The sequence below is a fragment of the Diabrotica virgifera genome, chromosome 5 (genome assembly GCF_917563875.1).
Source record: "Diabrotica virgifera virgifera chromosome 5, PGI_DIABVI_V3a".
NCBI classification, from domain to species: Eukaryota; Metazoa; Arthropoda; class Insecta; order Coleoptera; family Chrysomelidae; genus Diabrotica; species Diabrotica virgifera.
In genome coordinates this window covers 255677958-255690487 of record NC_065447.1, presented here as the reverse complement: position 1 = coordinate 255690487, position 12530 = coordinate 255677958, and the positions used below count along the sequence as shown (strand labels likewise).

The window sequence follows — 12530 nt, the reverse complement described above, 5'->3', positions numbered from 1 at the left end:
AAATAAATTCAAACTTCTTAAGAGCTTTTCAAGTATACTATCCACACTGTATAAGTTTTAAAGGTGGAAACAAAAGTGTAAAACATGAATTAAAAGGTAAAATAATAAACACAAAGAACGTCAATTTGCCGGAGCACGATGCCAGCGAAATATAAACCCTTGAAAGTTTCAAAACACTGAACAAACTGTTTAATAGAGTCGATAAAATTCGTTTCAAATTTTAATGAAGTACGTGATTAATGCAAGCAATAAATCCGTCCAACCTTACGTGTGAAATGCTATTGTCCTAATTTACTAAATCTAAAAGTTTGTTTCAGCTACACTGCCACTGTTTCGATATAATGCTTATAGTCCACAGTACATCGTCCATTTTTGAAAATGATTACAGAAATCTTAAAAATGGTTTTAATTTAAAAACATTTTGCACTTTCAGTACATTCTTTCACGGTTTTTGCTGTAAATTTTAAAGAACCGCTTGTATTGACATTAAATTTGGCATACGCATAGCTAACATGTCAAAGAAAAAAAGTGATATGGTGCCCATGTGTGCTTTTGCCCTGGGGGTGAGTTTCACCCCATCTCGGGGGTAAAAAAATACATGTTTAAGATAAGTCCCGAAATGGATAAACTGACTAATTCTAAGCAACTTTTGTTCTATAGAGTTTTTTCACCAAATCAATACTTTTCGAGTTATTTGCAAGTGAATATGTTAATTTTTCAACAAAATAACCACGTTTTTAAACGGTTTTTCGCAAATAACTCAAAACATTTTGTCGAAAAAAATATTCTTAGCAAAAATATAGCCTATAAAAAACTGAAAAAAAGATACAGTGCGTCCATAAAGTAACGCATAAATTCGTTATTTCGTAAACCGGCGACTCTAAGGAAAAATCCCAAAACAGGCTGATTTTTATTTTTAAATTACGAGTTTTTGGCATATGTATCATCCTCGTGACGTGATCCATCTGGGCGTGATGACGTAATCGATGATTTTTTTAAATGGGAACAGGAGTCATGAGATAGCTCATTTGAAAGGGTATTTAATTCTGTATCCAATAATATAAACATTAACATAATTATTTATACAGGGTGTTCAAAAAACATTTTTGTAATTAAAATAAGTGAGACTAAAAGAAGAATATATGTAATTTATTTTAAGTCAAAATGCATTTTACTACTGTCAGTAAAGAGAAAAAAATTTTATTTGACAAATAAACATTGATTTTCGTTTAACCGAAATGTTCAAACTGCCAAGGGACAGGAGGGTGGCAGCTTTAAAATTGAATTTAAGCGAAAAACAATATTTATTATTTGTCAAATAAACATTTTTTTCCTGTTTTCTGACAACAGTAAAACGTATTTTGGATTAAATAAATTACATACATTCTTCTTTTTGTCTCAGTTATTTTAATTAAAAAAAAGTTTTTTTGAACACCTTGTATAAATAGATATGTTAATATTTATATTATTGAATAGAGAATTGAATACCCTTTCAAATGAGCTATCACATGACCCCTATTCTTATTTAAAAAATCATCGATTACGTCATCATGCCCAGATGGATGACGTCACTAGTATGATATATATGCCAAAAAATCGAAATTTAAAAATAAAAATCGACCTGTTTCGGGATTTTTCCTTAATATCGCCGGTTTACGAAATAATGAATTTATGCGTTACTTTATGGACGCATTGTATGATTACTAAAACTATAATTTTTAATTTTAATCAAAAGATTATAAATATGTGACAAGATGTCACTACAGTGCGGTACTGTTTTGTTATTACAAAACTTTTAATTTTCAATTAAAAGGATTGATAATTAATTACTAAATATTGTCGATATCTTGTCCAACAAATTTACAGCCTCGTCTCTTTACTCGCACAACGTAAATATGTTTTCCACCTACCTCTACCGAAAGTATACTTTTCCGGACCTGATTGTAGGGAGCAAAGTTGTACTTTTCCTCCCTAGGGAGGAAAATATTTTTCCTCCCTAGGGAGGAAAAGTAAAAGTGACGTCATAATATTTCATTCATGAAATATAACTTACTGACGCCCTGTATAATATCTATTTTCTATTACGGAGTATCTATACATTTTAACGTTTATTTATAAAACATCCTATATTTTGCAGAATGGTAAAAAACAGTAAATTGTTATTTTGATTTAACAATGTTTACATTAATAATTTGACTTATATTTGACAGCTGACAGTTATATTGTACCTACTTGTTGTTTTAGTTCTAATAAATTTTGTTGGTTAGTTACATAAATAAATTAAGTAAAAATGACAAAATTACTTGTTATTTGAGGAAGGTGGAAAAACCATATGTATAACATGGGAGTAAAGTGCCTTTTCCTCCCTTGAATGATTACTGCCCTCCGCTACGCGTCGGGCAGTAAACTTCATTCTCGGGAGGAAAAGTTACACTTTCCTCCCTTGTTATACAAATAGCTATAATCATGGCAGGTTATGTTTTGCGATTACAAAAGTTAAAAAAGTAAACAGTGCAACAAGTGAAGGGTCCAGGGCTGTATTACCTCAATGTGTCTAGTAGTGTGGCAGTTACGGTACAAAAAGTTTTGAAATTAATTTGTCGGACTGGTTATCTGTAAAAGATTGGGCATATTCTTCGGTAAACATCGATGAAGTTACTGATACTTTCGTCACTAATATCGTAGATGTTTTGAATAGAGTGTCACCAGTTAAAACTGTGGAAGTTAAGAACTTTGGTAATAAATGGTTTGACAACACTTGTAAATTGGCAGTTAAGAATAAAAATATTGCTTATAAAAGATTTTTGTTTACAAACGATTGCGTAGATTGGAATAACTATAAAATTGAAAGATATAACTGTGTTAGAATTTTAAAACAAGTTAAAATTAGATTTTATGAGTCAAATATTGATAGAAATAGGGGTAATTCTAAACAAATGTGGAAACATCTCAAACAGTTAGTAGGAACTAATAAAACTATATCACAATTTCAAAGTCTTGAACATGAAGGTGTAACATATAGTGTAAATTTGGCAAACATATTAAATCAATATTATGTTGATAGTATTAAAGATATTATTGTAAGTTATGACCAAAATAGTGATATTAATTTAAATTTGCAGACAGTTGTTTCATCTGATGTAAATTTTGAAACTTTTGAGAGCATATCACTAAACCAACTATATGATATAATCAAATTACAATATAAAAAAAATAGTACGGATGAAGTAGGTCTTGATATTATCAAAAATCTATTTCATGTGTTAGGTTATCCTTTATTAAATTTAATTAATATGAGTTTAGAGAAGGGTCTGGTGCCCAAGCAATTTAAAATATCAACTATAGTTTCTGTTCCAAAAGTTCCTAATACTAATAAACTTGATCAATTACGTCCAACAAATATGCTCCCATTTTGTGAAAAAGTTTTAGAAATTGTGGTGTACAATCAGCTGATTAAATTTATTACTTCAAATAATATCCTGTATAATTACCAGTCTGGATTTAGAAATTCTCATTCATGTGAGACCGCATTACAGTTAGTTGTCTCAGATATGAAAAGTATTTTAGATACGACAGGGGTCGGTATATGCGCAGTTTTTATAGATCTCAAAAGAGCATTTGAAACAATAGATCGTCATATACTTCTTGTTTGGAGTTTAATGATTTTTAAGATCTGTGTGTTGCTGTTTAATGTTATCGCATTGGATTAAAATGCGTTGGCTCAGAGTCTGAATGTGTAGATAGGTTTATTCAGTGTAGCGAGATTGCTATTGTATATATTGTGCTGTGTATTGTATCATTTTAATATTACTATTATGTTTTGATGACAGTAATAAGTACAATGTTATTTTTCCTTTGCAGAAGATACAATTATATTGTATTTTATTTATTTTGAACTGTATATAAATATCTTAAATATATTTACTTTGTTTTTAACCTGTGTTTTACTGAGTCTGTCGTAATCTGTCGAGACTTTTGTAATCATTTGTGAAAAATGACGATATACTGTGGACTATTATTTTTCCATCGACTTTCCGGTCTGTTCTCCAGAATTTCTGTAAGCTTTAAAATTTCAATGAGTTATTGTGTTGGGAAAACTCTTATGGATGAACTGTTTGCCCGAGGAAATTTATGGTGTATGATTTAAAACAAATCTAATTTACTTATGGTATTATCGCAAAAATCGATGGGTAGTAAAATTGAAATATTGGCGAAGGCGAAAAACCAAGATCAGATTTATGTTATAGGAAAAGTAAATCTGACCGTAAACCAAAGCTTTTAAAATACTTATAAAGGATTTTAAATGTAAAATAAAGGATGTAATTGTGTTAAATGATTTATTAAAATTACTGTCCATAATAAAACTGATTTATTTATATTATTATTAAAATAATAATACAAATTAACATTACAGTGTGACATAAAATAAACAGTTTGGGTTTATGACAAGAAGAAGGACAATGGGTGCCTTGTTTGCTTTGAGACAGTTGATAAAGAGATACGACAAGAAGAAAAGAGTACATTTAGTACTTATAGTTCCTGAGAAGGTATATGACACAGTTCCCAGACAAGAGTTACGGAGATGTATGAGAGAGAAATGGATTCCTGAGAAGTACATAAGGCTCTTGAAAGATATATCAGACAGCCTGCACCAAAGTAAAAATTTGCGTCTGATCGACCGAAAGTTTCCCAGGGATGATTGGTTTGCATCTTAGGTCAATTTTATTTACAGATGATATCGTGTTAGTGAGGGAGAGTAATTAAATGTTGTAGGTCTGGAGAAGGACTATTGCAAAAGAAGGTAGGACTTATGCTTAGGAGGTAGAAAATTGAATATATGTGGTTGGGAGCAACAGAAATAATGGGGGACATCGAATTGCTTGAAGGAAAAACTTTGGCTTCTAGATAATGGAAAATGCGAAATAAGATCGAAAACTCGCCCACGTTCAGTAAAAGAAGATGGAGATAACTGCACTGAAAATGATATGGTGGATTTTTGGTAACACTGTAATTAGGAAAATAGCTGAAGCAACTAGAGTCTCAGAAAAGGCTCAAGAACAGAAACTGCAAAGGTCTGGTCACGTCAGACGCAGAATTTGGAACTATCTGGGCCTAACAGTAGAGTTTTTAGAAGTTAAGAAAAATATAATTAAAAGACAACCAAATAGAAGATGAAAGGACTGTGTGGGAGAGGACTTAGGGAAGGAAAGTATATACTTACCTTAGTACGCAAGTTAATACCGCAAGTTAATAATAACCGAAATACAGGGTGTCAAAGTTAAACTTTTATTTTATTTATTCTTGGATATTTCCTGACAGGCATGGGATAATAACACGAGATTTAGTAAGTGGGGGTTTTTAGGACGAAAAATCTAAATTCGACGCCAAAAATGATGTATACCCAAATGATAAAACCATAATTATTATGGTTTCAATTTAATTTTTCTTGTCTAACTACAATGATATTAGCCAAAAACTTATGTTACATCCCAGATTTAAAATGCGTTTATCTAGAAAACAGTTGAGTTTAAAGAGATAAATGTAGTATACCTTTTTTAAGTAAAAATACTAAGAGAATAAAAATTTTGGTTCAAAAAGTATGTAGAGTGGGGGATAAAAAAGATGAACATACTGAGCGCTGAAAGACGTATGTGGCGCCCTCTGGGTAATGCATCATTTTTGGTGGCGAATTTAGATGTCTCATCTCAAAAAACCCCGCTTGTCTGTCAGAAAATATTCAAAAATAAATAAAATAAAATTTTAACTTTGACAGACGGTTATTATCAACTTTCGTACTAAGGTAAGTTAGCTTAAATCGACCTATTTTAAGCTCAGGAATCTAAGGTTAAGCTATGGCCCATTCTTTACCAAACAGCCTGTATAGGCTATAAAATCGTCCCACTATGGCAGTGGAATTTAACCAAGAGTCTTATGGGCAGATACGGTCAGAATCTAATGCACTTGGACCAGGAAAATGCGCGCCATGTACCGAAACGAATGAAAGCACATAGTTACCAGGTTCTGCGTCTACAACTTCATGGTGTAACAACATATTGCTAAGGATAATTTATATAAAAAATGGTCTGAACAATATAAACATTTTATTTTGACAAAAGGCACAAGATATACATTGCTAGAACCCGATATTCGAAAAAATTACTGGTTTAAAAATTTCGATTATCCGAGGAGTTCCATAACAACCATATCACGGATGAAATTTGGACATGCTTGCTATCCGGCACATTTATACAAAATAAAAATAACTAATAACAATCTTTGTGATATTTGCAATGAAACGGCGGACTTGGATCATATATTTTTTAATTGTAAGAAGTACACACATCAGTCGGACATTCTTACAAAAAATTTAAGAAGTTTAAACGTTTACGGTCCCTATAATGTTATGTATCTTTTGGCACTGAGTGATAAACGTATTTTTGATTTTATTTTGTTTTTCCTATATGACTGTAAAATTAAGTTATAGAATGACTAGATTAGGCTTGTAACCTTAAATGTCTTTCCTTTTGATTGCCTACATGCCTGCCTTACCGTGTGGGGTGAGTACATAGGTAATCAATAATTATTAAGAAAAAAGAAAAACCCTTGAATGAGAAAAGTGTGACCCTTGTCCTTATGCTAAAATTTTTATAAAGATTAATTTAGCAAAAATTCACTTTGAAAATAAAATGTTTATTATATCTATTCTTAACAAAAAGGTCGGTCAGACTTAGATAACCTTAACTTAGATTAGTAATTAGATAGTTTAGATAACATATATTATGTTTATGTATGTACGATTTACTTTGTTTCTGGCCGCATGGTCTAATCCTAAAGCCAATAAAAAAAATATCGTAGTCCTTTTTGGTAGAACATCAAAAATTACAATATTTTTCAAGTTGAAAATGTTATTCAGAGAGTATATACCTACATGTAAATTCACTATACCTACATAGACATAGTCTGTTAAATTAGGTGCACACTATTGATTTTAAATGACGAATGATGATTGATTGAATGATGAACTGATTTCAACTAAACGTAAATACGTAAATATTAAAACAAAACTTTAACAAAAATCGTAAAACAAAATAAATAATAAAACAAATAAATAAAATTTGTGATATATTATGGGAATATTTCCATTAGGGTTCAAAGCTTCATACTGAACGTGGTTTCACGAAATATTCATAAATTATTAGTAAAAATAATTACATAGCATAGAATGTATCGCACGAAATGGAAATATAACAAATGTAGAATATCAACGACATATCCAGAATTAAACACGCAAGGAAATAAAAATGATTAAGATCTTAAAAAACGAATAATTTTATTATTCACATCCACGTGTTTATCATTACCATTAAACCATTAGATATTTCACATTCAACATTAAAAAAAAACATTTTCCTGATGTACACGATCTTTGCAGGATATAAATAAGCAACATTTTTATCAAATTATGAAAAATATAGTCACGTGATGATATTACTGCGATGAACTAACGGTTCATTACTGTAGTCTGAACCTGTAAAAGAAAAAGTCATAAAATATAATATATGCAGGATGCGCCAAACCTCTGGTTGTCTTTGATTACGACTATACTATATGTAGCGGAAAATAAGGTGGAGGTTAGGATACTGTGCCTTTGGTCCTTATTAATTAAATGTATAATAAAACGTCTTATTTATATCATAATCACTTCATTTATCTAGCCCCGATACCTACGTTTGACCTTAATAAAAGTGGCTTAACTCGGTGAGTTTTTCACAACTCTTAATCCTGAATTTTCGCCTTGATCCATAGGCACATCCTTACAGTGACATGCTGAACTCAACAACGAGAATGGATATTTTATTTTGGTAAGACCCATTCCAATTTATCCACTAATTTTAATTTTATGTTACTTACTTTAATTATCATACAACTGGCAACGCAGGACGTTATTTGTAACAGTGACAAATTAGATCTAGTGAAGTCACTGAAGGTTTTCACCTCCGATTTCGTTGAACCTTTATCGATTTTCATGAAAATTGGTGAGTCGTTAGAAGATACTTCAAGGAACAAAGGTGACATGATGCCACTTGCGCTTTTACCCTGGGGGTGAAATTTTTTTTTATTAAAAATAATACCAGAAATCGGTAGAGGGGCAACTTCTAAGCAAAATTTGTTATATAAAGTTATTAACATAAATCACTTCTTTTTGAGTTATTAAATATCAAAGATTTTATTTTTTCTTAAAAAATGCATGTTTTAAAGCTGTTTTTCACGTATTACCCAAAAACTATAAGCTTTTGTAAAAAAGCTATTATTACCAAAATTAAAGATAATAAAAAATTTAATACACTTCCCACTTAAAGAACTACACTAATGTTATTTCAAAGTGAGTTGCGGGTAATTGAATGTTAATTTTTTCGATGAGTACTCAAATCTAAGTATTCAAGCTTACATAACAGGAAAACGATGCATTTTATAGAATATACTTGTTAAGTACTTGTCAAAGTACTTCGGAATACGTATCAAATAAGCGCCAGTAGAAGTTAATAGCATCAGATTTAAGCAAGTTATGATAAAATAAGAGAACCCTTTCGATTTTTTTGGGAAAAAGTGAAAACTAAAACATACGCCATTTCCACAAAAATTAAAATTTTGAGTAATCCTCACAAGAATTTCTTTAGGTTAACATAGTTAATGATTTCAACAATTTTGACCGGTTTAAAATGCATATTATTGAAGAAAAAAAAGATATAATTTAAAAAATCAGAATTTTTAAAATTATCGTACTTTTCATTTTCTTTTGATAATAACTCCAAACACCAACTACGTAAAAATGATATATAACTTAATTTTAGTTTTTTCTGTTCCAAACACTTTAACCATTTTACTATTTTCGTAGAATAAAAAATAACCGAGATAGAAACGTTTAAAATTTAAATTTTGCTGCGAGAACCATGTAACCGGGGCCATTTAACCTTTCATTTTTTAAAAATTAAGAGGTTTGAAAGACTAATTTTGACGTTTTTAATAGCTCTTGGAATCAACTTTTAAATAGTTTTTAGGTGAACCTGATATCTTAAAAATTAACGGAGTTATTTACAAAAAACAATAACATTTTTTGGAAAAATTTTTAAAAGATACATTTTGAAACATTATTGGTGCATAAATTTTAATGCTATCAACTTGTTCGAGGGCTTATTTGATAGATATTTCTATGAACTTTGACAAATGTTTAATAAGTTTATGTTATAAAATGCATCATTTTCCCGGTATTTAAGCTTGAATACTAAGATTTGGGTACTCGACGAAAGAAATATACATTCAATTACCTATAACTCACTTTTAGTTAACATTGAAAGGTTTTTCTAGTAAGGATTTTATTTGATTTTTTAATAGCCTCAATTTTGATAATAATAACTTTTTTGTAAAAACTTGTAGTTTTTGAGTTATTTATAAAAAATCGGTTCTAAAAAAAGCATCTTTTTCACGAAAAAAAAAATATCTTTGATCTTTAATAACTCCAAAAGTTTTGATTTATTTTAATAACTTCATATAACAAATTTTGCTTATAATTTGCCCCTCTATCAAATTGTGGGGTTATTTTTAATAAAATTATTTTCACCCCCGAGGAGGGATGGCATCCACCCCCAGGATAAAAGCGCAAGTTGGCACCATGTTACCTTTGTTCCTTGAAATATCCTCCACTCACCAATTTTCATGCAAATCGATGGAGGTTCAACGAAATCGGAGGTAATAGCTCATATCCACCTTCAGTGACTGCACTAATCGGAATCATACGGGTTTCATTCGGGAGGTGGGAGCACATATAATTTTGATCTCTTTCTGAAAAGTGTGAATATAATACTGATATCTTTGTTATTATTTCTCACTAATTTCATAAAATTTTTCCGTATCTGTATATGTAGATCTACACACACAAACTTACATGGAAGCATCATGTATTTCAAAGAAATATTTATTTCTTTTGAAAAAACTTGTTATTGTTGCGAAGAATACAGGATTTTATTGAAAATAAACAAATATATATATAGTCCAGGGCGGATCTGTTTTGAGATGGACGTTGAGAGGTGACTCAAATGTTTTTGCAGAAATTGCTTGAAAATAAATCAAATAATAATATTTGAGTTATCCTCCCTCTCAAAAAGCTCCGGAACATTGTGTAAATAATCAAAATGTCAAAAAGTTAAGGAAAAATTCGATTTTTTTCTTGGTTTTTTTATTATAACTTTAAAAGTATTCATTTCCGAGAAAAGTTGTACTGACATAAAAGTTGCGTAATTAGATTTCCTACAATATAGAATTGGTTAAAAATTTAAGAAATAGTCACCCTTATTGCAAAATAGCAATAATTGTGAAAAAAACATACAAAAACAAGTATTCGCATTTTACGTTTTTCAACCATTTATGCTACACTTAGGACCTTCGTATTGCACCCAGAAAAACTTTATGATACAGTAAAACAATACTGTAAATTTCATTAAGATCGGTTTAATAGATTTTGTAAAATAAATTTTGCAATACAGCTTTCGCAAAAAAAATTCATTTTTTCAAAATGTTACAGGACTGAAAATAAAGCAGATAGCAAGTTGAATTTTTTTTTGCTTATAGAAGTGTACTGTACCTTTCATTTGCAATTTTCAAAATTAAAATCGATTAATTACCACAGCGTCAGAAAATTTTTGAAATAAACAATAATTTTTGGTGCTACGCGCAGGACAACGGTGTTCGATTCACACAGGTTGATTTCCACCAAAATTTCTTCCAATCTTTATCTAATATATTATTTTCTTACTTTATATTTTGTTGTATTTTAATTTTTTAATTCCACAAAAATCAAACTAATTTTATTATTGTTTGTGAAATATTGTTTAAACAATTGCATATGTTTAAAAATAATAAACTTTTATTATTTAAGTTAAAATATATGAACAAAGAAAGTTTTTGCTAATAAAAGTGTTATTTCAAAGGATAGAGTAAGTGTTTTTATTTTGCAATAAACAAATTTATTTATTTATATCGAAATGTCATAAAAGTTAAAATGTATCAATCATTATCAAAGGTCATTGGAATGCCCAATCAGAGCAACCTATCCGCTGTCCTGCGCGTAGCACCAAAAATTATTGTTTATTTCAAAAATTTTCTGACGCCGTGGTAATTAATCGATTTTAATTTTGAAAATTGCAAATGAAAGGTACAGTACACTTCTATCAGCAAAAAAAAATTCAACTTGCTATCTGCTTTATTTTCAGTCCTGTAACATTTTGAAAAAATGAATTTTTTTTGCGAAAGCTGTATTGCAAAATTAATTTTACAAAATCTATTAAACCGATCTTAATGAAATTTACAGTATTGTTTTACTGTATCATAAAGTTTTTCTGGATGAAAGATGAAGGTCCTAAGTGTAGCATAAATGGTTGAAAAACGTAAAATGCGAATACTTGTTTTTGTATGTTTTTTTCACAATTATTGCTATTTTGCAACAAGGGTGACTATTTCTTAAATTTTTAACCAATTCTATATTGTAGGAAATTTAATTACGCAACTTTTATGTCAGTACAACTTTTCTCGGAAATGAATACTTTTAAAGTTATAATCAAAAAACCAAGAAAAAAATCGAATTTTACCTTAATTTTTTGACATTTTGATTATTTAAACAATGTTCCGGACCTTTTTGAGAGGGAGGATAACTCAAATATTATTATTTGATTTATTTTCAAGCAATTTCTGCAAAAGATTTGAGTCACCTCTCAACGTCCAAATGTACTAATATTTTTACAGATGCGCCCTGGTCTAATAGGACAATCGGATAGTAAAGCTCGGCACGGTATAGGTTATTTGCTTGAGATGCAAATTGAACGAAAATAAATAAACTAACTTTTGCGCCCAAAAACGAAAATATGCCTGATGTGGTGTTATAGTGCACAGTAGGACAATCGGATAGTAAAGCTCGGCACGGTATAGGTTATTTGCTTGAGATGCAAATTGAACGAAAATAAATAAACTAACTTTTGCGCCCAAAAACGAAAATATGCCTGATGTGGTGTTATAGTGCACAGTGTGCACTATGTGCACCTGATGTGTGTACAGTGCGTTCTGTCTAAAACCTATGCTAGGTAACAGGAACTAGGAAAGCTCAAAAATAAAGCAAGGGAAAGTCGCCAAAAGTAATAACGGCTCTCCAAGATCGTTTAATTGTCCAATCAGCTGGAAGACACCCAACCAACCAATTCTCACCTGCAGCTCTAAAGGCAGCTTTTGGAAGCTACAGGTGTGTAACTGTTTCAGTTGAAACGATAAGAAGAAGAGTTCGTACCAAGAAGTATACAGCAGGAGACAGTTATGGGTTCCCGAGTTATCCAGGCAGCACAAGATTGATCGCCTAAATTGGTGTCTTCACCACCAAAATTGGAACATTGGGAATTGACAAAATGTGCTATTTTCAAAAAAGTCAGGATTTGTGTAAAATCAAATGACCCATGAAATCGTGTACTTAGAGATCGAGGAAGAGAAGC

General features: G+C 30.4%; 1 protein-coding gene across 8 annotated transcripts in view; it reads right to left on the bottom strand.

The window, feature by feature from the left end:
• Positions 1-12530, bottom strand: part of LOC114326119 (cadherin-87A) — a 1008603-nt gene that overhangs the window by 503855 nt on the left and 492218 nt on the right. For 5 of the 8 annotated variants that reach the window (XM_050651140.1, XM_050651145.1, XM_050651144.1 and 2 more), the window contains one exon: positions 7480-7528. The exons of the other annotated variants lie outside the window; for them this stretch is intronic. The gene's annotated coding sequence lies outside the window, so the exon portion shown is untranslated. The remainder of the gene's footprint in view (positions 1-7479; positions 7529-12530) is intronic. 8 annotated transcript variants of the gene reach the window in all.